Consider the following 26,303-nt stretch of genomic DNA (forward strand, 5'->3'; position numbering starts at 1 on the left):
CTCAGCCGCTGCGAAGATCTGGGCAAGAGCTGACGTCACGAATCCTCACACAAAATGTCAGGTCCCTCCTGCGTTTTTCCGGACACTTTCGAGAAATGCTCAGTTGCCACCCATAAGCGCCCTCTTCCTGTCAATGTTCTTGCGATCGCCACTGTGATCAGATTTTTTGCACCATCCCGTCGCTGCCCGGCGCTCCCCGGCGCTGCGGACTGTCGCGCCTGCACATTGCGGTGCATGTGCAGTTCAGACCTGATCGCCCGCTGTGCAAAAACGCACAGCAGCGATCAGGTCTGCATTAGCCCCTGTGTTACTATGTTAGGAAAGCTTAAATCCCACAACACTAAAATTCTGAATTTATCATTATAACATGTAATCAGAAAGATAAATGTGGTTATGGCATTGTTTTGGGCATCATTTACAGAAGAGTAACTTTTTTCTTCTAGTTTTGCAAACTAACTATGAATATTTGCAAACCCCAAAGAGCCAATTTATTACCCATCTGTTTAGTAGTATGCATGACTATTTTTCATTTTCTGCTGTGCAAATGAAACCTAAACAGTGCCTACAAAAACATTTGGTTCTTTTCTTATCATGGAGTACTGTTCATTTTACCCTGCAGCATTAAGCTCAGGAGACAAGAAACTTTGCAGTCAAATTCATATCTTAAATATAATGTATTTCTAATGCTGTTCTTTAGCCTTATATTATGTACTTAGGCGTAACAAATAAGTAATGAATAACCTTCAAATAATACCAAATCTGAGATGGCTTTTTCCATAGTTTCAATGCCACATTTCTTCCTGGATGCTCTATACTTTTTGCTCCTCTATTTATTATGTATATAACTATATACCCAAAGGTCTAACCCATACTTGCCTACTCTCACAGAACGTCATATCTCATACTTGCCTAATCTTACAGAATGTCCTATCCCATACTTGTCTACTCTTAAGGAATGTCTGGGGGACTCCCAAAAATTTGGAGTTACCACAGACTTCAGGGAGATTACAGTAGGTCACCCTTCCACATCCAGCCCATTTCTTAGTGAAATTGATATGACATGATGACAGGATTCTGAGAGAAATGCATAATCTTAGACCTGCTTTCTCATCTTGATCCTGTGATATGCAGCATTATGCAGCAAGTGGTGAAATCTAATGGTGCATATCGCCAGGTTCTGCCCTACACAGTGATTACACACATCTGCTTTGCTGGCAAGTATGCTTAAGTGCCATTGAAAGATCCCTAAGGCTGAGATATAATTTAGGTGGTTGTGGAGACTGGTTGTTCAGATTGCTGTGATTCAGATACATCTTTGCTCAGGCACCGATTCAAAGCTCTCAAATTATTGATGCATGTCATTCATTTATTAACATTTATGTATATAGCAACAACTGGGTATTAACTAATAGCATCAAATCTATAGGTAGATAGGATTTTTATACACACAGATAAGTGCAACATATTGTAATTTGATCCAGCCAGATTTTAGAGGTTCTCTGCGGACAATATGATTCAGTCAAAGACCAGTCTGTGCTAAGAGGATTGTATGGGGGAAAAAATATTTATGTTTTGTATGAAATCTGTATAGGGGGTATTTTTGCATAGAATAGCTTATGGTCGTTATGTTTATGGTTCTGGATTTAGATATACTTGGAGAGATGAGTTTTCAGGGAATACTTGGTTTTTTTCCATATCATTTTACTAGCTGCATAATCAAACAAAGTTTCAAAAAGAGACAAACTAATTTGTATGATAGTGTAATTACCATACATCAAAGACAGATATTTGTTCAAAAAAGCTTTGAATGCACTCTCGAAACTAGAGATAAGTGGTTCAGATTTAGTCACTTATGTTCAGATTTTAAACACATCATCTTATTTGCTATCTGGCTCTCACATGCTTTAGATAGCCAATAAGATAAATCCAAACTTGTGCTAGTTTGGTGAAAAGAATCAAGTAAATCTGAACTGCTCATCTCTACTCAAAAACCCACTTCTTTACTAAAGCTTTCATTCTCTTATCCGAAACCACCACTCAATGCACCTGATTTACTGTCTCGCCCGTGTGTCTCTCCTGTCTATCAGCCCCTCTCCTATAGATTTTCAATTTGTGAATTCTAGAAACATTCTCATAATAGCCTCAACTTATTTAATACTCCCCTACTGTGTCACGTTTAGTGTCTTTATTTTATTTATTTTTTATCATTGAGCTCCTATAGGGGTACAAAACTCACATGTTATTTCTGCAAGTATAGTTCAGTAAAAGTTTCAAATCTAGAGCATTATGTAGTATGCAAGGGATTTTTTTCTTTCATTCCCTCTCTTTAACAATCCAATGCAATATCTCTTTTCACACTGTCCTCAGAGCAGCAGCAAAGGCAGGTTTTGCGAAGAGGGGTTTTCAAAGGGTGCATGGGGCTAAGCATAAGGGGGTGTAGACAGAGGTAGTATGCACTCTGTAACCTGCCGCAGTTCATTCCAACAGTAATGTACTGTGCAGCGTAGAAATGGTGGCACTCCCGCACTCTTCATAACACAGAAATGAAGGCTCACAGGTGCCTGCAGGCTACTCCAATGTTTTGCTCCCAATGATAACCTTTGTCAGGGTACCCCTGACAAATGTTATTATAAAGTAAACTGTTGGAGTAGCCTGTGGGCACCTGGGAGTCCTCATTTCTCAGTGACAAATAGACCATTAGTGCCAACATTCAGTGATGTGTGGTGAGGTCAAAGTCTGGGGAGGCACTATTTATATATATATATATATATATATATATATATGTACAGGGATCCACTGTACTCACCATTCCCAGGAGAGGGGTGCACTCACGTACTCCTCACCCCTAGGTTGAGGTGCAGTAGGCTGTGACCACCTAACTCAAATATACATATACAGAGAACCCTGCACTCTCCTTGGCAGCTTCATTCACATTGATGCTTTAGTATACATCTGAATAAACCCCTAGGTTGAGGTGCAGTGGGCTGTGACCACCTAACTCAAATATACATATACAGAGAACCCTGCATTCTCCTTGGCAGCTTCATTCACCTTGATGCTTTAGTATACATCTGAATAAACAATGGGGTTTTGGTTTATGAATTGCACAATGCATTTAAGCTCGCGGCCAACTCCACGGGACCCATTCCTGTGGAGTGGCTCCATCTGCAACTGAATGTGCCTGGTGAGGCAGACTCCCAGGGACGAATGAGACGTGTGTGCATCGTAGATGTGCATGCACCCCATTCACAGTGAATGGGAGCATTTCTGTGCCTAGGCATGCCGTGTGCCCCCATGTGCAATGTAGCCACACTCAATGAGCGTTGCTCCATCTGTAGGCGGATTTGAACCACAGTGTTATATTATTTATGACTGAAACATGTATTGTGTGACACTGTAGGTGGAAGTGAATTGCAGTGTTATGTTATTTGTGACTCATACACATATTGTGTGACACTGTATGTTGAAGTGAACCTCAGTGTTATATTATTATTTCTGACTCATACGTGTATTTTGTGACAATATAGGTGGAAGTTAACTGCAGTGGTATATTATTGTTTCTGGCTCATACACATATTGTGATGTACAGTACCACTGTAGGTGGTACATTTTTTTATACAAATTTTGGTGTGTACTGTACCCCACTTCATTCATGTTTGTTGATAGATATGGAGGACAAACAATTGAGAGGAGAACAGGAAGCACATACTAGTGCTGCAGCTGCTGCCACTAGTCATGACAATACAAGTCCATCACTGTCATCTACTAAGGCCGATTCCCAAGGGCTTAAGTCAGAGCATGTAAAATTAAAGAAGCAATATAATTTTATGGTGGCAAATAAAAAACTTCAAAAGTAAAGTTAGCTGTAGAGAAACATAAAATTGGCAATATGACATTCACCACACAAAGTGGCAAGGCAAGACTAAGGCCTTGTCCTTTATATATGACTGGGGGTTCTGCCTCTTATGATGATGTAAGCCCTTCTCTCTGTAAAAGTGTAAAAAAATGAAACTCGTTAAAATACAGGAGGCAACTGTGTGCTCAGAAACATCACAAATCCCTGAGGAGAGTCTAAGTTTGTCCACGGTTACCATGTGTGAGCTTGATCTTTCGAATACTGTACACAAAGAGAAGGCTCCTTCCACCATTTGTGCGCCATCTGTTAATGAGGGGATGAGCAGCCCAAGTCAATATGCTAACATAGATATTGAGGGTGATTCTGTGGAAGTGCACAAGTATACGGGGTATATTTGTGTAGCTGGCGCTAATAAGGATGTTGATGAGGATGTTTTTTGTGGAAATCAGGTACCAGTGAAAACAGTTGTTTTCATGTTGCTCATGATATGCAATTGCCCATTGTCAAGCCTGGGCAAAAGACAAAAAAATCCACCTCTTATGTGTGGAATTATTTGTAGCCAAATCCGGATATCAAATGTCTAGTAATCTGTACCCTTTGTAAAGCCATTGCCCCTCATTCCGAGTTGTTCGCTCGCTAGCTGCTTTTAGCAGCAGTGCAAACGCTAAGCCGCCACCCTCTGGGAGTGTATCTTAGCTTAGCAGAAGTGCGAACAAAAAGATTGCAGCGCTGCTACAAAAAAAGATTGTGCAGTTTCAGAGTAGCTCGAAACTTACTCCTACCTTGCGATCACTGCAGACTGTTTTGTTCCTGTTTTGATGTCACAAACACGCCCTGCGTTCGGCCAGCCACTCCTCCGTTTCTGCAGCCACTCCTTCGTTTTTATGTGGCACGCCTGCGTTTTTCAGCACACTCCCTGAAAACGCTCAGTTTCCGCCCAGAAACACCCACTTCCTGTCAATCACTCAATGATCAGCAGTGCGACTGAAAAGCGTCACTAGACCTTGTGTGAAAGTATATCGGCTTTTGTGAAAGTACGACGCGTGTGCGCACTGCATACCATGCACATGCGCAGAAATGCTGATTTTTTTGCCTGATCGCTGCGCTGCGAACAACGGCAGCTAGCGATCAACTCGGAATGACCCCCATAGAAAGTAGAGTGTGGGACCTTAACCATCTAGGAACCTCCTCCCTCTTATGTCACTTGCAGCATATTTTTCAAAAGTTTTATAAAAATGTAAAAACTTTGGCTAAAAATATAACAACAACCAGTCCAGTACCAACACCTTCATTGTCAATAACCTTAAACATCATCGTAAGTAGTTCTGCATCCCAATTCACAAGCATAACTGACTCCTCAGCATCTAACAAATGCCAGCTCATTCAGAGGCAGGCTATTCTGTGTATCACCGGTGTTAGTAAGAGGCATACCACTGAAAACTTCTTTGAAAAACTCAGGGAAATCATTGCAAAATGGATTTCATCCACTGGGAGTCTTTGTGATTTTGGACAATGCCACCAATATTGTGAGATCATTGCAGCTGAGTGAACTCCAACATGTCCCCTGTTTTGCTCACACAAATATTTTCATGGTGCAAAATATTTTAAAAAAATGACAGGGGCATGCAGGAGATGCTCTCTGTGGTCCAAACAATTTGGGGACATTTTTGGCATTCAGCAAGTGCATGTTGAAAATTGGAGCACCTACAATTACTGTTGAATTTGTCCTGCCATCAGCTGAAGCAAGAGGTAGTAATTAGGTGGAATTCTATCCTTTGCTTCAGCAGATGTATGAGCAGCAAAAGTCTATTCAAGGCTACACAATGATCTATGGCATAGGGGAAGGAGGGAGACTGTATCAAGTGCAGTGGAGAATACTTTTCATGTTGTGCAAAGGTTCTTAAATCCTTTGAAGTTGCCAAATGTGACGTTAGTTCAGACACTGCCAGCTTGATTTAGGTAATTCCTCTTATTAGACTCTTAGAAAAGCAACTGGAGAAACTAAAAGAGGAGCTGAAGCAAAGCGATTCTGCTAAGCATGTCAAACTTGTAGATCAAGCCCTTCATTTTCTTTTATCAGGATCCAAGGGTTACCACTCTCTTGAAATCAGATCACTATGTTTTAGCGACCATACTTGATCCTAGGTTTAAATCATACCTTGTATTTTTTTTCCCAATGTACACAAATCTGGAGAGATGCAAAGAGCTGTTGGTGAACAAATGGTAAGCTCAAGTTGTACATGACATGACAACATCTCCTCCTTTAGTTTCTCTGGCAAGTTGGGCTACCAAGAAAAACTCAATTTTCCTAAGAGACCCAGTGGTGGTGGTGGTGGTGGTGAAGAAGATCAGTCAGCAAAACTTTTGACATCTGGCCTGGACTGAAGGAACTGCCTACAATTACTAATATGTCTTCCACTACATATCATACAGTCACCATTCAAAGAATGGTTGATGATTTTTTTTTAATGATAGCATCCAAATAGGCATGTCAGATAGTGCATATCACTACTGGCAGGAATAAAGGCAAATTGGAGGCCCATGCACAAACTGGCTTTGCTTTACTTAAGTTACCCACCCTCCAGTGAGTTTTCAGCACAGCCATAAACCTTGTCAGTGATTGGTGTAGGCGGTTACTTTCCTATAATGTGGAAAATATAATGTTCATCAAAATGAATTAAAATTTCCACAGGGAAAACTTTTACCGGAGATTGCATCCCAAAAATACAGAGGTACATGTAATTGTGCATGCCAGCAGGGATGAATTAATAGTGTGTGAAGAAGAGGATGTACACAATGATGGGGGTGAGAAATTGGATGATTATAACGATGATGACATCTTGCCTATGTAGAACCATTTTGTGTACATAGAGACCATTGGCAGCTTGTTTTGTGGGGCCCAAACAAACCAATCATTTCAGCCATAAGTGTCAGTATCTGTCGCTGTAGGTATTGGTTTGTTAAACTGTGCATTTCCTTTTTAATATTTACAACATAAGGGTGCACCCCTTTTCTTTGCATTATATGCTCTTTGGAGCATTGCTGACTGTATTCTTGTATAGAAGAGAATTTTTTTTTATAGTTTATTAACTGCCACCCTTTATGCCACTGCAATGCCATTCAGTTTCCTAGATGTGCCATGTTGGAATTTTAAGTGCCACATGTTTGTGCCACCCACTACTGCTGTTGCTTAGCTTAGTCGTCCAACCTTTTGGCCTAAACTGGATGAAAACAATATTGCGAGCTGTGAGGTGGTCATAATTTACTGGAAATTAATGGAATTAATTTTATTGATGTGAAAAAAGTGTAGAAACAAAAACAGACCAAAATTCTCTGATTTTAGCTGTTTTTATTATTTTATTTACAAAAAATACAGATCCAAAATACAATGGAGATACAGATCCAAAACCCATGACAGGGGCCATCACACATCTCTAATATATATGTATATGGGCACCCTTCAACCCACCTGCCGGCTCCCTGCATCCCCCAGCTCTCCATCACCAGTGAGACCCACAGTTATACTCACCTATAATAACCAGTGGGGCTGGAGGACATGCACTGGAAGGCAAGCAGGGATGTGAGCAGGGATACCACCAGACCATCCCACTGGAGCCTGAAGCAGCAGCCACTCTCCCCATGCACAGTAGGCACATACTGTAGTATCTAGGACTAGGATAGACTACTGAGGAGGAAAGTGTGTCATATGGCCAGCTCTCCATCCCCATAGGGACTACAGTACCTGGGAGGAGCTGTGCACTACCGCTGCAGCTTCCACTAGCAATAGATTCAGCCAGCTGTCAGCACAGCTGTCTTTTCCAATATGAGAAGGAGGCAGCTGCAGCACCACTGACACTACTACTCCGTCTCTCAGCCACCCAAAAAAAATCGGTCACCAATGGCACTGTATCGGTGGCAGGAGGGTTCTAAGTACTCAGAAACTTCGCCTGCATGCGCTAATGAAAAATCCCATATGACAAGCCCTAAGAATATTAAGGGCTACCTCCTTGTCCTACACTGGTTTATAATGGTGTGCTGTGTTCTGCTTCTTTGTTACATCGCAAAAGTTTCTAACTATATGGAAAATATTTGGAAGCAGTAGATAATAAGAGGAATTAAAATACAAGCTTTGCTTCATCTTAAAAAAATCAGGATACCATACTGTAGCACGTGCGTGTGTGCACATGTTCATGTGTTGGGAATATTTAGCTATTTTCTTTCTGTGGAAGCAATTAAATTATTTGCAAGGGTCTAAGTAAAATTACATGTTGTGTTTCCATGTGATGTGTAGTTAATGATCTTCACTAATTTTCACATGATAGCTAAAATGATCAGTGTCATCATGGCCAAACTGTCATTTTGTTACCATAAATAAAAGCCCAAAGGTTTTATGGAACCTTGTGCTAATCAAATAAAAAAAAACAGAAGAAAGGGGAAGACAAAGAACATATAGGTATCACTTTTCATCTGAAGTTCAGTATGACCATATAGTAAGAGATACAATAACCTCTTCTATACATTCTCAAGTGATTTGAAGAATAATGTAACAATTGATATAGTATCTTTATTTTAGTAAAAGAAAAGAAAAATGTTTAAACAGCATTAAGTAAAATTAATTTGCCCTTTTGACTGATTGAAAGCAACCACTTCTAAAGGAGCTGCAAACTGTCACCAATAATCTTTATAATACGAGGATTTCAAGTGCTATAAAAACTGAACATTATGTAGATTTCAAAAGGGCAAAGTTATAGCTCAAAAAGCTTAAATTGTACTTCTACATTCTAATGCTCAGTGGAATTTAAAAATAATAAAGATAAGTTAAAAAAACACATTTATTCGTATGATCCAAGATTCAGCTTCTGCAACTGTACAACTCAGCATAGATTTTTATTCCCATGACACAATTAAGCTTAGAATCAAATAAAACTTGGCACTGCAAATCTTGAAATGATCTATTTAAAGAATAAAACATGTTTACAAAATCAATATTTTTGCATTTTAAATTAATTTGCCTATTATATACAGTACACAAACTGTATGTACTCAATCTAAACAAGGTTCAATTATTGGCTTGTTTAAAGAGTCTTCTCAACAACATTATTTCCACAAAAACCCCCAAAAAGAAACATTAATAGAACTCAGATTGATGGCAAATAAAATTAAATTAATCTATTAAACATAACAAAAAGGATAATTTACAGCTGAAGTTTGTGTCTTTGATCTAATCTTACAAAATATTTTATTATTTACATATACAGATAATAGATAATTAATTTGCAATTCAACAAATTCACTGATTTAACAAAAAAAAATCAAATATTGCTTAATGAAGAATCCGTGTAATTACGATGCATAAAATGTAATAAGTCAATCACCAAACATCACCATGTCATCTGACTACACTGTAGCCTGTTGTAAAAAAAGTCTACCTGAATTAACTATTGGTAGCCAAGACTAGCTTATATCCTTATACTAGCATGCTGGGGGCCGCCCATCACTGGGCAAGGCCACCCAGCATGCTGACTGGAGCCTCCCCCCTCCTTCAACAAGCAGAAACTGCGAGAGTGATCGCAATTTATGCTTGTTAGCAGAAATACTGGAAGCCTCCTGCTGGCGCATGTGACATCACGCAGCTGCCGTGATCACGCCCATGACATGCCCCCATTTGGTCGACTCTGCCCCGTTCGCACTGCACTGCCCCTGCAATGCTCCGTCTCCTCCGTGGAAATGGAGCGTTGCCCACCCTCCCCCCACCCTGTGACTGCCTCTGCCTGATTGACAGGCAGAGGCGATTGCAATTTCTGCTCCCCCCTCCCCGCACGTGGGGTGATTGTAAAAATTCTAAATTCTGGTTGGTTGGTGAACAAGCCCTGCCCCTAGGGTGAAACATACGTTCAATCAATAGACGTCACTGTGACGTCACACGGAATCCCCGTGCAGAGAACACGGCTCCATTCCCGGGCACCAGGAGAAACACGCGCTGACCAGTCGCAGCGCTGCTGCACGGCCCGCGTTCAGCCAAACACTTCATCTACAAACAGGTATTCTGGTGTGCTCTCATTGAGGAGCAGCGGGTCCCGTTTCCCTGCAATAACCTAAAGGTTACCAGGGATTACCCGACCCACAGCCCACAACAGTAGTAAACACCACCTTTTCTTTCTTCACATCAGCACCGGCCGCTCGACTCTCTCACCTCCCATTCACTGTGGAATTACCCACACATGGGAAGGCAGCAGAAGTCGGCGGAAAACCACCACTGACTCTATTCTCTTTGAATACAAGTGTTTTTCAAAACGCATAGATTGCTTTATACATATGATTGTTTCCCTGGTTAAACTAATATGCCCAACATGGTGGGATAAACTATTTTCATCTACAATCCCATTATGCTATAAATGTTCATATTCGCCTATCAGGCACATCCACTTGTTAGGTACGGAGTAAAATACTTTCTACTTTACCTCCTGAAGTGTAACAATCTCATATTCATATTGGATGGAAACATTATTACCCTCTCTGTCATAAATAAATGTTCAGCCAAGGACACAATATATTTACAGCTGTCCAGGATTTAAGAGTAAAAACATCTCATAGGAAGCATTACTCGTACCTTCGTGAATTACCAGGTAATTTGATTTACCAAATAACCAGTGGCTAATTAATTCCATGTTATATTTTTTGTAATTATTTGTCTACATATGCACCTTTTGTCTTTTTTCTGCTAACTCTACTAAGGGGTGTAGCAGATTGGGTTAAAATCCCAAATACATAAACTTTTAACCGATTCAAATTAAAGTTACATCTTTTTAAACAATATCTTTGTTACTAAATGAGTGCCCCCAAAAGAGGTTTTCTTCTTTGCTGCCGTGGTCTCTTTCCCCGGTACAAAAACCCCATATGATTGGTTCGCGATTTGCAAGCCAACCTGAATTAGCCCCTCAGTAATGAAGCATCAGGTTGTAAAACCCAGCACTTCTGATTGTATTAATGGGCAAAATTTTATAGTAATGATTTTACAAGTAAAACACAGATAGTAAAATCATTACCATTAAAATTGTGGGCAAAAACTTGGCACTTCATAATTAAACCCCTAAATTTCATAACATATTAAACTGCAAATTAATTTTTGTGTTCTGGAATTGTTTAATTGAAAAAAATTATGTCATGTATGATTAATGATGCAATAATTGGCAGGGCTCAATGCAAATTGACTTGCACTGGTACCTTTAGTTTTTACAACATGCAACTCTCTAATTGAGAAGGGGGGCCTTGCAGTTCAAGTCCCCCCTCCACATTCATTCTATATTGTGTACTTGTGTACACATGAAGTTGGAAACTTCACCACCTTGGATTAGCACCCCTCCCAAGTACCCATGGGTGCTTTTAATTAGCATGGATTTCTGGCATTTACAGACTGCATATTGGAAAAGGCACTATTAATAGTAAGTCCTGAATAAATGTATACAATTTGACAATTTTATGGATGGGTTTGGGGAATGGGGCCCGCTGGGTGTGTGTGGCCTGGCTGCTTTGGGGCTTCATATTGTAACAATATAGCACCTAATTGTTTTTTTTTTAACCATATAACACTTTTAACACTGTAAGTATTACCTAACATCTATTTAACACTCAACATATAGCTGCTGCTTCTTACTAAGTTAATTTTTAACACTTAAACATCTCACTTAAGTGACACCATGGGGAGTTTTGCTTGTGCTAGCCAGGAGGTTCCTTTGCTCTGGAGTTGAACCTTAATGTTAGGGACTCCCTAGATGAGGTCACCTGTTTACAGTTGATGGGCCCATATTTTGAAAGAAATTATGCTAAGCACCTTGAATTTACTCTGTTATATTTCAATGGTTAATATTATTAATCTGATTTGCAGTGATTTGTACTGTAGAGTATGCATCTGCATTGTCTTTTTTTTCTGTATGGAATGCTCTGATTGCTGCAGAAATTTTGTCTGTGGAAAGAACCTTTAACCCCTTTTCTGCAGAGGATGAGTTGGGCTGGTTATCTGCATATACATTTAATTGCTGATGATGAGATCCACTAACTATGACTACACCAGACTCACTGTGAAATGCCCCGAGGTTCTGCAAATCAGTCTGATTTGGTCAATAAGTAAATCGGTAATCTATTTATTGATTACAGCAATACTATACTGCACATCATAATCCATATTACATTCTAGAGACATAGTGGCAGAATAGTGGAAAACTTTATTCCCTGTCTTAATAAACTGAGAGAATGAAAGTTCTGAAGTCTGATCCAAATTCCTGTATAGGAGTAGAGTTATTTGTGGGGAGATGTAGATTAAATCTTTACATATAAGTGACATCTTAAATATCTGAAATGTGTAACAATATCACTACCATAGATTATGGGCCTATTCTGACACAACGTGACTCTATTTGCAGGAAGCTGTGTAAGCCAGATTTATGACTTTATGCTAATGAGTGGATCTGTAGGGCCAATGAGTCGATCTGTACAAATTCAAGCCAGAAGCAGCACCATGCTCTGAATTCTATACACAGCCGCAACTATCATAATTAGTACCGGCACTTTCACCCACCCTATGGTGGGCGCAAGATATCTGTCAGAAATAGACTTCTATTTCCTGTATGCACAACTTCCATGAAATTCCCATGAGACAAATCTCTTCAGTGTGAATCTCTCATGCAGTAGGAGCCAGCTGTGCAGGGGGAGTCTCCAAAGGCAACCCAGCATCTCCGGGAATGTTGGGCACACCACTGGAGTAATGAAAACAGGAGAGTGCCATGCCCCTTCCAGCAAGAACACACCCCATTTCGGTCAGGAATGGCTTCATTATGCACAGGGGTCTATTTTTCCTGATCCAGGTGTCACCAGACTCAGAGATGCCACTAACCAAAATGCAGAATGGTCATTTGCTGGGTTGTGAAGTAAAAGCAAAATTCAAATACTATGTTGCATCTCTACGAAATGGCTTGTTCCAGTGCAAAATTCAGTTTACTCTGAACTTCTCTCATCTTCACCCGTCACTTATTCCTACTCTGTCTGTTATGAATATTTTATATATTATTGGCTGCATTAAACTAATAAGATTTCTGCTTCTAAATGTCCAAATAATGAAAACAGAAATGATTAACATAGTCAGTATAAAAATCCACATACCCTTACTGACCTCCTGTCCTGTGTTTCTTTAATCTATGTACCTAAAAGTTTAGGCAACAGTGCCTCTTCTGGAACTGGTGATGTTACCTCCATATCTGTGCTGTACCATGAGGTCAGACAAGCAACTTCAGCATCTCCTCACTATTCCCCAATCATCTGAAAAGGCTTTATAAAACTTTGTAAAAATGAAACTACCCTTTACAATACTAGATGAATGATTGTCTTGGTTTTCTGCTTATTTCTAGGACTGATGAGATCCATATGATTGCTTTTATTCTTTAGAGAGATCATCACTTAAAGTGTATCAAAGCAACAGTCAAGATATATATAGTCATAAGCCCAAAAAGTAATTCTGCATTTTTATTTTGTATACAGTATTAGTAACACAATGCTATTCCTTAGTCCTTTATTTCATATTTGACCGCTCAGCTGTTTTTATCTGTTCTGCTTAATGTGTAAAAGATTTAATAAACAAAATTATTTACATTTTGATGCTTAATCATTTTACATGTTAATTCAGTCCACTGTAGGTATCTCAGTCAAATCCCTTTCTGCTGCCTCACTGTACTGTCTTGTCAGTAGTTAATCAAATGTCAAAATCTTCTTCTCAATCTTTTGTTATTTGTAAGGAATTGTGCCTTTAACTTTCTATCTGTGCTATTCAAAAATGATTGCCCCTTATTGTGCCTAATAGTGTATAGAAAGCTCCTCAATCTACAGAGCTGCATGGTTTTGTTTATTCTATTCATTTTATATAAAAGATCAAGAACAAAGCCTGCATGCTGTCTGATAGAATGGTGATATGAGGATGAACGGACTTGCCAGGTTTTATCCATATTATTTAGGGATAAGTATATGTTACACACATAATAATGGATAGTTTTTCCCTCACAAAAGACAGGTGGCCATGGCTCATTATAGAGCATGATTTATCACAATTTAAGGACAAGCAAATGCATCTGAAAATGATACGGTATACATTTAACAAACTCATGGCATAAGAATTAAGTCAACCCATGATTAAGCATAGAGAAATACAGCAATTAGAGGAAGAGAACACTTAAAATTTAAATGCTAAGTTGAATCTTTTGTATCTGGATGGCGAAAAACAATTATTGTATGTTACCCATGAAAATGGACTTTAGATGATAGATTAAATGCTTTGGAATAATCATTAGTACAGTTTTTCATATCACAGAGGACATGAGTGAGTCCTAACAATCTGATATATCTGCAGACAATGGCAAACTGATAATCATAAATCTAAATTATGAATTAAACTTTAGCAGTGATAATTTTAATGTAAGGTATACTTAAAGTGTGGAAGTGTATGGAATTATTATTTGTAAATATTTGTAATACCTTCATTGTGTGTGTGTGTGTGTGTGTGTGTGTGTGTGTGTGTGTGTGTGTGCTTGTCAACAATAACATAGTGGGTGGCACTAGTTGGTCACCCATTCTTGGAGTCCAGGATCTTCCCCTATAAGTTGAAAAGTATATGTGACCATTCCTGTGTGCAGTCCAGGATATTGCCCATGTGTGGCACAGACAGCCTAGTCCAGAGGCAGAGATAGACTGGAATCTGCAAGAGAGAGTCAGGGAGTTGCATGGAGAATCCAATGATGGTCATTGTTTGTCAAGAAGGAGAACTGAGAAAAGACTCTGAAGACGGTAGAGTGGGTATTTGGAGCATCTAATGTAGGAGTGAACCTTATAGTTGAGCCTGTGTGATGTGGGTTTGATACTGAGTTGATAAAAAAAACAATAGTCTGGTCTATTTACAGCAGTGATTACACTCCCCCGGTATCCCTTCTACTCGCTATTAATTTCTCAGGTAAATATTGCCACCACTTAATAGTTTTTCAGAAACTACTATCTCCAATTAGGAAGCCTTAAGTCCTCCCTATGATTGTGTTCTGACCTGGATACTATTACCAAAATAATAACCTGTAAAAAAATAATGTAGCCTAAACTGACCAGGCCTGTGGGTTAAATGTGACTGATAAGAATCACAGAAACCAATCTGAGTTATTTTAGTTTTTATCTGAGAAAAGTTATTTACATAGCTTAACATAAACAAAAATATTGAATAATAAATTAAATATAGGGGGAAATTCATATGAGCCCATTAAATTTTTTGTGCAAAAAAAAAAAAAGCGCTTTATCATGATTTTATTCCGCAGTGTTTTGTTTTTTCTTCGGGCAATTCAGTTAAAGCACATTTTTGTTGCACACCAAAATAAAAAAAAAGCTGTTGGTTGAAAATACATAGGATCTGGGATAAGTTCCCAGATCTCTGTGTTTTCGTAATCACGGTCACGAAAAACGGCACTTATCAGGGATTTTGTTTCATCTTCCTCTGGGCAGGTGGAAAAATCCACAGACACTGCAAGCTTTCAGGACTAATTTGATAGCCCACAGGGGAACAATTAGGGGCAGTAAATTACTGTGGCTAATTGAATTCTACTGATAGTCTTAGGCAAATAGGTTTTTAAAATGGATTAAGAAAGAAGAGTTTCCTTTACATAAAATATGAATAAGAATCTTCTGCGGGAAGGAACAAAGAATTTCTGGAGCAAGTTCACATGCAAAATTGTCTTCCTAGATTGAACATTGTATTTATATTTTCATTGCATTATATGCTTGCAATGGACTGTCTCATAGCCCTTATTCACCCTCTCGTTGCCTGTGTAAAGGCAAAGTAGCCCAGCCAGTTAGTCATATCACATTCCTTTTGTGGGGGACGTTTTTATATTTCAGGGTCTGAGGTTCCACAGAACTTCACAGGATCTTTAGAAGTAAATTACATTGTCAGGAGGAGGCCTCAAACACAATGTACTACTTATAAACCTTTATCTTGTTCCTGTATTTGGGACTCTGTATTTCTGTGGAATCTTTGTCTCAAAATAATGTAGGTAACAGAATAGAGATCATAAACTATTTTATTTTTCATTGGTAGACTAGATGGGCCAAGTGGTTCTTATCTGCCATCAAATTCTCTTTCAAATTCTATGTTTTTTTGGACAAATAATTACCTTGAATATGGACAGCACATGATAGGTCACATGTAGGTCATCAGAGTTGATAAAATTACAGGATATATATTTAAAATACACACCAAGGTTATATCATAGCTAAAAACTAGTGATTGATTCAGCACATAATCATGACACTATGTAAATTAGGAATTTATGTGCATTTGACTAGGCTAACCATTCATACAGTAGGTTAGGTCTGCGCTATATGTACTAGGTGTAGAGTTTTGGAAATACTTGATATACTGTATATTGTAAACATGTGATATGTTATCATACATTGGTAAAACTAGAACAAAATAAGTGATGTAAGATTTACTTCCATATACAGTATGTATGCCATTTATTTTCTTAATTAATTGTGTTACAGGATTTAGGAGTGTACAGTACTTTATCTTGCTGACAGAAAAACCAATCCAAAAGTAAGTAACATAAATTCCCATGTTGTTTAGAAGGAATTTATTGTAATTTGCTAAATTAATTTGGCTGAAACATGTAACAAGGGAAATGCACTGTATCTTTCCATGGCAAGGGAATACTAATACTGATTTACAGTACATACTTAAAGTAATTCAGTAATTCAAGACAAAGCATATTTCCCCATATTTTATATCCTAAATAGCTGTATCTAACCAAAGCTATAGAGCAATTCTTTCTGCACTACAGTCAATGACTATATTATTATGCAATTACTGTCGGTACACAAATAAAAATTATAATTTTCAAAAACACATTATAGATTTTAAAACAGGAACAACAGGAACAGGAACTATTAACAGGAACAACGTCTGTCCATAAACTAAGTAAATGAGGGTCTGACTACTGTAATTTTTCTTCTAAAGGTGATACAGGTCACAGAGGTACTTGTACAATCAAGACAAACCATTTTACCCTATTGATAGGCTATATTCTTTGAACATGCAATCAAAATCATTATGCCTTCAATCAGGTGGAAGGTAAGCAATTTGTAAGTCTTGTTCAAACAGAAACATTATTGCTTTAAGGCGCTCATTCAGCTTTAGTAGCAGATTCTGCTAAATCGCAAAATCTGCTGCTGAAAAGATCTCATGCTGGGGGCTGCCCAGCACAGGTCAAGGCACCCAGCATGAGAAGTGCTGTCCAGTGATGTGATCGCATTTAGAAATGTGAAAGCAATGCAGGCATTGCGACCTTTGGGATTTACCAGTATCCCCCTGCATATGCAGCATGGCTGAGCAGGCTGGTGCCACAGCGCCATGTTTTCCTCTGCAGCGGCTGCGTTTGATGTCACACAGTCACCTCTAAAATGGTCCTGCACTGTCCGTACCACTCCCCACTAATGCCACATTACCACCACCCCGCCAGCTGCCTGTGTCAATAACAGTATGATCACATCATGACAGGATGCAATTGCACTCTGTGCCCGTACACGCATGATGCAATCTCGGACGTAATCGGACGATCTGTGTAAATGCAGCTTTGCATTTCTTACTGAATGAGGGGCCTAAATCTGCAATGAAGCTAACATACAATAGAACATAATTGTGAAACATTTATTGAATACTCATTAAAAATAGAAATCACTTGATTTATTCTTCTGGCCTAATGGACCTAGAGCTTAAATATAACGATAGGCGTAACTATAGTAGGTGCAAAGGGTGGCATTACTATGGGGCTAAGGCGGACCTGGACCCAGGTTATAAAGTTGCATAACAATTTCCCAGATTTTAATAATAGGAACTAGGACACTCTAATGTGGCATAACATGAACTGGAGGGCACTCTAATGTGGCACAGTTAGAACACGAGGCACTGTAATGTGTCATAATTTGAACTGGAGGGCACTCTTTATCTGGCATAGTATGAACTATAATGCACTGTAATGTGGCATAATATGAACTGTGGACATTGTGGGGTACAGATGTAGCCACGCTAGTCATGGCTCCGTCTGTGACTGGGCGCGCCCGCCCAGGCACGCCTATCGGCGAGAGCGTCCCCATCGGCCTGGATGGAGAGCGCCTCCAACCGCATGCCCAGACAGAGACGCTCTGAACGGGAGCATCTCTGTGCACTCCCGGCATGATTATGCAGATGGATCGACTAGTCACGTCGGGAGTGCACGTTTGCGATGGAGCCGCCTCAGATGAGCACATCTCCATCTGTATATTTACTAAAAGTCGATTTTCTTTGATACTTGGTCAATGTTTGGTTGATTGTTGATCGATTTTGTGTTTAAGGGTCTTAATCTCACATTTACCAACAGATGATTTTTGGACATTATTTAAAAAAAGTCAAAAATCATCTGTTGTTGCTATATGGCCCACAAAATTTGGGTTCTGCCCCTGAATATAGCAACACACCAGATGTAGAAAATCCAGCGCAAACTGCAGTAAGTAACAGTCTGTAGATACAGCAGAGATTGCTTGTCGTGCTCTATAGGTCTCATGTACACTGACCACAAAGACTGAAAATCCAAAAATCCAAGATGCTTCTGAGCAAAAAACTACAGATCTCTATGTAAAATCCTAAATTGCAGATATCCAATAGTAAACCCATGACAGTTTTGTGGTTGCTTACCATTTATCTGACAACACATGCAAATAAAGTTTCCTGCAATAGCTTTTGATATAAACTACGTAGCATTATAGTTGCACATATGTACTCCTGGGACAGAGCATCCAGAGCTCCATGTTTTATTTAAATTTAGGTTGCCAGCCACAGTATATCTCCTCATACTAATCAATCCAGCGGACAGGGAAACTGTAAAGAAGTAACCTATGTAAGAAACATCATGTCACACAACAGGCTCTGAAACCCTCTTACCACTCCTTGCATTATCATCTGATTGGCTGGTTTGTCGGTAGACGTGCTGTAGAAAATTAGCATCTCTATGTGGACATATCCTAGTAGGGCAGTGCTGCACTGGCATCACTATGTTGAATGGCAGTTTCTTCCAATCACAGCCTCCATATGACCAGAGGCACCAATGACTGCTCAGAGTGCCCTATTTAAACCCCTCACTAGTATCTATTCATTGCCAGTACACCTTGTTTCTTATAGTTCATGGCTCCTGTATCAGCAGCTCTGGTTCCAGTTTCTTTGCTGCATCTGCAAACCATCTCTAGTTCCAGTCAGCAATATCTGCAGTTTCCATACTGCAAAGCACCTTCAGTAACTGTCTGCAAATCTGAGCAGGTAATACTGCTAAGCCTTCAGCCTGCTAAACTGTACAGGTATCCATTGCAAACCTTAGCAGTTTACATTGCCAATACTCCAGCATGCTAATCTGTACAGCCATCCATTTCTCCCTGATCAGTTATCATACTGCCAATTACCTCTAGCTTGCTAAACCTGTGCAGTTAACCTCTGCTCTCCAGTGCAGCTTGCACACTGCTTCTTTTCTGCTCCATCCTGTACTTGTTCAAGTTAACTATTGCTGTTCTGAGCAGTGCCCACATATTTTTCAATCCAGCATGTGATCCTCTCCTGTTCAGTGCGGTTCCCAGACTATTAATCTCACCAGTACCTGCATGCATTATAATTTACAGCCTGGTAATACCAACATATAATTCCAGCTGAAGCCTGCATATACCAGCATACTGTCACAGCCTGCATATATCAGTATGCAGTTCCGGCTACAACCTACATATACTAGTGTGTAGTATCTGTCACAGCCAGCAGTCTCCAGTTTTCAATACTATGATTATATGCAGAGTGCACATATCTCTAGGGTGTATTATACTGACTAAACTCATTACTCCATGTACCAAACACACCACCTGTATTCTTCATTGCTCGTATATACCTTTATGTGTTCTAGGCTTCAGTTAGTATTAACTCTATAGCATGGTAGCACACCAGTTCCTCAGTCTAGTGTTTTATCTGATATCCTTCCTGTTCAGTATATCCTGAAGATAGAACTGATCATGGAAGAGCTGTATGCAAACACCTCAATTAATGCCAGCACCAACCAGTCTAGCTCTGTGGTTCCAGAGTCTAAAGTCGTAAATCCAGTGAGAACATTAAACAGCTACTGAGAACAGAAGTTGCTTTGCCTGTTTAAAGTTCTTTCAATGCTCCCATAATATTGGTTAAATAAGGGGGCTTATAGATGATGCATGATGTGTTGAAATGGCTTACTGCACACACAGATATGGTCATGTTACAGGAGTGTCACAGACATGTTGTTGAAAATGTTTCCATACAAAGACGCTCAACAACTCACATAGGAAACTGTATTCAAATGAAGAAACTGCACCTGCCATAGGGCTTGTGTATTTGTCAATAGTGCAACCGATGGTGTGTCTAAAGAAGCACCAATGCTGACAGTGGGCATCCCATTCATTCCACATTTAGATACGGTACATGGATGTACACCAAGTAAGGACTTTGTACAGGCATTTGCATAAAGTCGCAGGCTGCCAACCACCAATAGACTCATGCAGAGATGTGACTCACACAGTTGTTACGAATATGTTGCTGACTGCTGAAACAATAAAATAAGAGGTAATTGAATGTCATGCAGTGCTAGCAAATACATTATTTGAATCCCTATTGCCTCACAAGAGCAGTTTTCCGTTACATAAGATGGACAACTTCTAAAGTTATACATACTTTTCATGGTCTCTTACACTCTTTTATCACTTGACATGGGGGGTCATTTTGAGTTGATCGCAAGTAGCAACTTTTTACTGCTCGTGCAATCAACTTGGCTCCACCTATGGGGGATTGTATTTTAGCATAGCAGGACTGCAATCGCTTGTGCAGCCCTGCTATGCTAAAAAAGTTTCCTGCAAAACAAGACCAGCCCTGCAGCTACTTACCCAGTGCGACGGATCCAGCGATGATGGTCCTGGCTGTGATGTCAGACATCCGCCCTCCAAATGCCTGGACACACCTGTGTTCACCTTACCATGCCCAGGAAATGGTAAGTAGACACCCTGATCCTCCTTCCCACTGTCAATCTTCTTGCGATCGTGCCTCCATTCACTTTTATCGGTCCTGGCGTCGTTGCCCGGCGATGGCCATCACTGGGCAATTACATGCGTGCGCAATGCAGGCGCCGTGCAAATGCAGTTCCAACCCATTCGCACTGCAGTGAAGAACCGCTGCAAGCGAACGGGTTGGAATGACCCCCATAGTTTTGAAGATTTTCCATTGTATTGAAAATATTATATTGGGAGGGACCAAGAACAAAGGCAAAGAGCTCATTCAGACCCAGTTGGATCTGCTTCCTGATGGCTAAAGTGTCAATGTTTGGTACTCTGTGCATGCGCAGGACCTGTTCTGCGTGTGAGCGAATGGGTCCTGTGATGAAAGAAACAAACTAGCATCAGACTGTCAGTGATAATAGTATAATAGAAATATATAGCCCCAGCATATAGTAGTGTCCACATTACAAGAGAAATATATAGTAATACCCCATAATAATAATAATAATAGACATCTATACAGTAGTAGTGTCCACACTACAATAGCAATATATAGTAATGCCCCACAATAGTTGACATATATAGCAGTGTCCACATTATAATAGAAATATACAGCAATGGCCCATAATAATAGAAATATATTAATAAATATATATATATATATATATATATATATATACACACTGCTCAAAAAAATAAAGGGAACACTTAAACAACACATCCTAGATCTGAATGAATGAAATATTCTTATTAAATACTTTGTTCTTTACATAGTTGAATGTGCTGACAACAAAATCACACAAAAATGATCAATGGAAATCAAATTTATTAACCCATGGAGGTCTGGATTTGGAGTCACACTCAAAATTAAAGTGGAAAAACACACTACAGGCTGATCCAACCTTGATGCAATGTCCTTAAAACAAGTCAAAATGATGCTCAGTAGTGTGTGTGGCCTCCACGTGCCTGTATGACCTCCCTACAATGCCTGGGCATGCTCCTGATGAGGTGGCAGATGGTCTCCTGAGGGATATCCTCCCAGACCTGGACTAAAGCATCCGCCAACTCCTGGACAGTCTGTGGTGCAACGTGGCGGTGGTGGATAGAGCGAGACATGATGTCCCAGATGTGTTCAATTGGATTCAGGTCTGGGGAACGGGTGGGCCAGTCCATAGCATCAATGCCTTCATCTTGCAAGAACTGCTGACACACTCCAGCCACATGAGGTCTAGCATTGTCTTGCATTAGGAGGAACCCAGGGCCAACCGCACCAGCATATGGTCTCACAAGGGGTCTGAGGATCTCATCTCGGTACCTAATGGCAGTCAGGCTACCTCTGGTGAGCACATGGAGGGCTGTACGGCCCCCCAAAGAAATGCCATCCCACACCATTACTGACCCACTGCCAAACCGGTCATGCTGGAGGATGTTGCAGGCAGTAGAATGTTCTCCTTGGCGTCTCCAGACTCTGTCATGTCTGTCACATGTGCTCAGTGAGAACCTGCTTTCATCTGTGAAGAGCACAGGGCGCCAGTGGTGAATTTGCCAATCTTGGTGTTCCCTGGCAAATGCCAAACGTCCTGCACGGTGTTGGGCTGTAAGCACAACCCCCACCTGTGGACGTCAGGCCCCCATACCACCCTCATGGAGTCTGTTTCTGATCGTTTGAGTAGACACATGCACAATTGTGGCTTGCTGGAGGTCATTTTGCAGGGCTCTGGCAGTGCTCCTCCTGTTCCTCCTTGCACAAAGGCGGAGGTAGCGGTCCTGCTGCTGGGTTGTTGCAATCTTACGGCCTCCTCCACGTCTCTTGATGTACTGGCCTGTCTCCTGGTAGCGCCTCCATGCTCTGGACACTACGCTGACAGACACAGCAAACCTTCTTGCCACAGCTCGCATTGATGTGCCATCCTGGATGAGCTGCACTACCTGAGCCACTTGTGTGGGCTGTAGACTCCGTCTCATGCTACCACTAGAGTGAAAGCACCGCCAGCTTTCAAAAGTGACCAGAACATCAGCCAGAAAGCATAGGAGCTGAGAAGTGGTCTGTGGTCACCACCTGCAGAACAACTCCTTTATTGGGGGTGTCTTGTTAATTGCCTATAATTTCCACCTGTTGTCTATTCCATTTGCACAACAGCATGTGAAATTGATTGTCAATCAGTGTTGCTTCCTAAGTGGACAGTTTGATTTCACAGAAGTGTGATTGACTTGCAGTTACATTGTGTTGTTTAAGTGTTCCCTTTATTTTTTTGAGCAGTGTATATATATATATATATATATATATATTTATATAGTTAGTAGGGTCCACATTATATGAAAAAAATAATTACCCAACACAGTGAAGCCAGAGACATGCCCGGCAGCCCAGCCTGTGAAGAACAGACGCCACTCAGTGGCGATGCATCACTCGACGTGAGTGAAGGGAAACAGCTGGACACTGCAGGAAAGGGCACCCAACCCAGTCCCCAGGCTCCTCTCTTCGCATCTGCCATGGCCACCAGGAGAGGAAGCATGATGTGAGCTCATAATGTCACCGCAGCGCTCCCTGTAGCCCTCACAAAGAGGGAGGCACCGTCACACTACCGAACACCATGGTCTTGTTGCTCGGCAGCACGTTATATTTGTGGTAATGGCAGTCACGGGTGCAAAGTGTGTAGTGGTTGGTACTGCGTCCCTGCTGCAAAATTCTTAAGGGTAGAAAACTAGAAGAAAAAAGATATTCCCTATTGCGAGCACACACAGACTAATATATCCTCTTATAGTCAGATACCCTAAGGTACTGTAAATGGCCAGAAATGTTCAAATATAACTTTTATTATTGTCATTTAAAACATATGCTAAATATAGTGCAAGTGTGATTGTGAAAAAAGTAATGAAGTGAATTTAAAAAGCTTAGTCACTGTGTTGTGTTATCAATTCACTGTCTCTCTTATCCTTCAACAATGTTTCAATATTTGTTGCAATATCAGCTGCTCAATGTCTTTCACTGATACATTTGTATTACAAATGAACATCTACTATACATGGTTTGACAGTACCACCAGTATCCTTTTTTAATTGTGTGCTTCCAGTGTGCGCATCACTGGCTAATATTGCACCCTTATTTGTAGAGGATTAAACCTATCCCATAAATTCTTAAGGGTACCAGAGTGTACCTGAGCATACCTGCATACTTGCACCACTGCTTTTAGTATATTGGACACTCCCGAGTTCATTCAGCAAAATCTACATATGGGGGGCAGGATAAACAATTGTAGTTGATGCAAAAGAAGCCACTCTAAATGAGGTAACTCCATCTCAAATGTATTTATATTTATTTCTGAATTCCACCAGTTTCCTGTTATATGGATTGCTGATATTATATATAATGTTTTTGGACACCCAGTTCCTTCCTCTCGTGGCTGAGGTAAGTCTATTTTGTCTCCTTAATAAGCATCATGGTATTTGAATATGCATGCTGTTAAAAGCACTTTAATAGTAATATGTATTTTTATTACTCTTACGGTTACAATTATGGTACCATGTGCAATTATTCACAAAACCCGGCTAATTGCTTTTTAGACTATTCTCCTATCAAAGGGCAGTCATTTTGAAGTGACGGCTTAGTCCCTTGTGGTCAGTCACATTTATTTACAAAGGACGAGTGCAAGATCAGGTTTCTGCATCTGAAATATTATGGAGTACCTTCAAGATATATTCTAGAGACATTCTTACTGCCTTTATCAAGGGAGTAGATAGGTATATAAATACTGTAAGTATATATAACATATACTGTAGCTTCCACCCTATCCAGTCGGGCACTCATATAATTTGAATGCAATAAATATTATATACTTTACACTTTTATTGTAATGTACACTATATGTAATCCCTTAGAAAACAGAGTGTGTCTCTACAGTGCTCAATATACAATAAAAACAGTAAATTTGTGAAAATGTTGAGTGAATAATAAAAAAAAAAAATATATATATATATATATATATACACACACACACACACTAGGAATGTCAGCCTCCTTTAAAATAGGACGTGTTAGTGCTGAAGTGATCTGAAATGAAAAGGGAAAAAAAGCACTCCCCACATACAGTAAAGCATACTTTTTGTAGTAAAAACAAAATAATTCTTATGTGCTTACCATAAAAAAGTGTTCATCAAATGATCTTTCATGTTCTCTTACTCTATAGTCCTCTACAATGTTCAAATTGTTGGATAATAACACTTCAAATTAGCTGGGACAGAAACAGACCATTGTGTAGCCAATTTCAGACAAATGGTATAATTTTGGAATTACTTAACTGAATAACTTATGAAATAATGGCCCTCATTCCGAGTTGTTCGCTCGGTATTTTTCATCGCATCGCAGTGAAAATCCGCTTAGTACGCATGCGCAATGTTCGCACTGCGACTGCGCCAAGTAACTTTACTATGAAGAAAGTAATTTTACTCACGGCTTTTTCTTCGCTCCGGCGATCGTAATGTGATTGACAGGAAATGGGTGTTACTGGGCGGAAACACGGCGTTTCAGGGGCGTGTGGCTGAAAACGCTACCGTTTCCGGAAAAAACGCAGGAGTGGCCGGGGAAACGGTGGGAGTGCCTGGGCGAACGCTGGGTGTGTTTGTGACGTCAACCAGGAACGACAAGCACTGAAATGATCGCACAGGCAGAGTAAGTCTGGAGCTACTCAGAAACTGCTAAGTAGTTAGTAATCGCAATATTGCGAATACATCGGTCGCAATTTTAAGAAGCTAAGATTCACTCCCAGTAGGCGGCGGCTTAGCGTGTGTAACTCTGCTAAATTCGCAATGCGACCGATCAACTCGGAATGAGGGCCAATATGTATTTTATTACACTTTTCACTATATGTGGTGCCCCTTTTAACTTTTAATTATATATTTAATCCTTATTTAAAAGCACCAATCCATTCTTGAACCCATTCAAATATCTTGACATATAGTACCTGGGATTGGTAAATCTATTAACTCTCCAGGTGGATCTGATCTAGATAGTAAGCTCTTATGAGCTAAATATAGATAGATAGATAGATAGATAGATAGATAGATAGATAGATAGATAGATAGATAGATAGATAGATAGATAGATAGATAGATAGATAGATACTGTATGTATAAACCTTGGCTGCAGAGTTTTCCTTTTACACTTTGTGTATTATGTTTTTGTTTGCCATTAAACTTTATACCCTTCCAAACTGCTCTGTGAAAAAAGCAGTTTTCTTATCTTGTCAGATGTTATACAGACTTATTTTGTGCTGCTTTTGATTGTGAACTCTACATTACAGTTCTCATTTATTTATTTTTCAACAACTTTTTATTATTCTACTTTATT

At 39.9% G+C, this 26,303-nt stretch overlaps 1 protein-coding gene across 1 annotated transcript in view; it reads right to left on the minus strand.

Moving 5' to 3' along the window:
- GABRG3 (gamma-aminobutyric acid type A receptor subunit gamma3) overlaps positions 1 to 26,303 on the minus strand; it is an 832,639-nt gene that overhangs the window by 425,792 nt on the left and 380,544 nt on the right. The gene's annotated exons all lie outside the window — the stretch shown is intronic.

This window comes from Pseudophryne corroboree, chromosome 2 (assembly GCF_028390025.1).
Source record: "Pseudophryne corroboree isolate aPseCor3 chromosome 2, aPseCor3.hap2, whole genome shotgun sequence".
In the NCBI taxonomy this organism is placed as follows: domain Eukaryota; kingdom Metazoa; phylum Chordata; class Amphibia; order Anura; family Myobatrachidae; genus Pseudophryne; species Pseudophryne corroboree.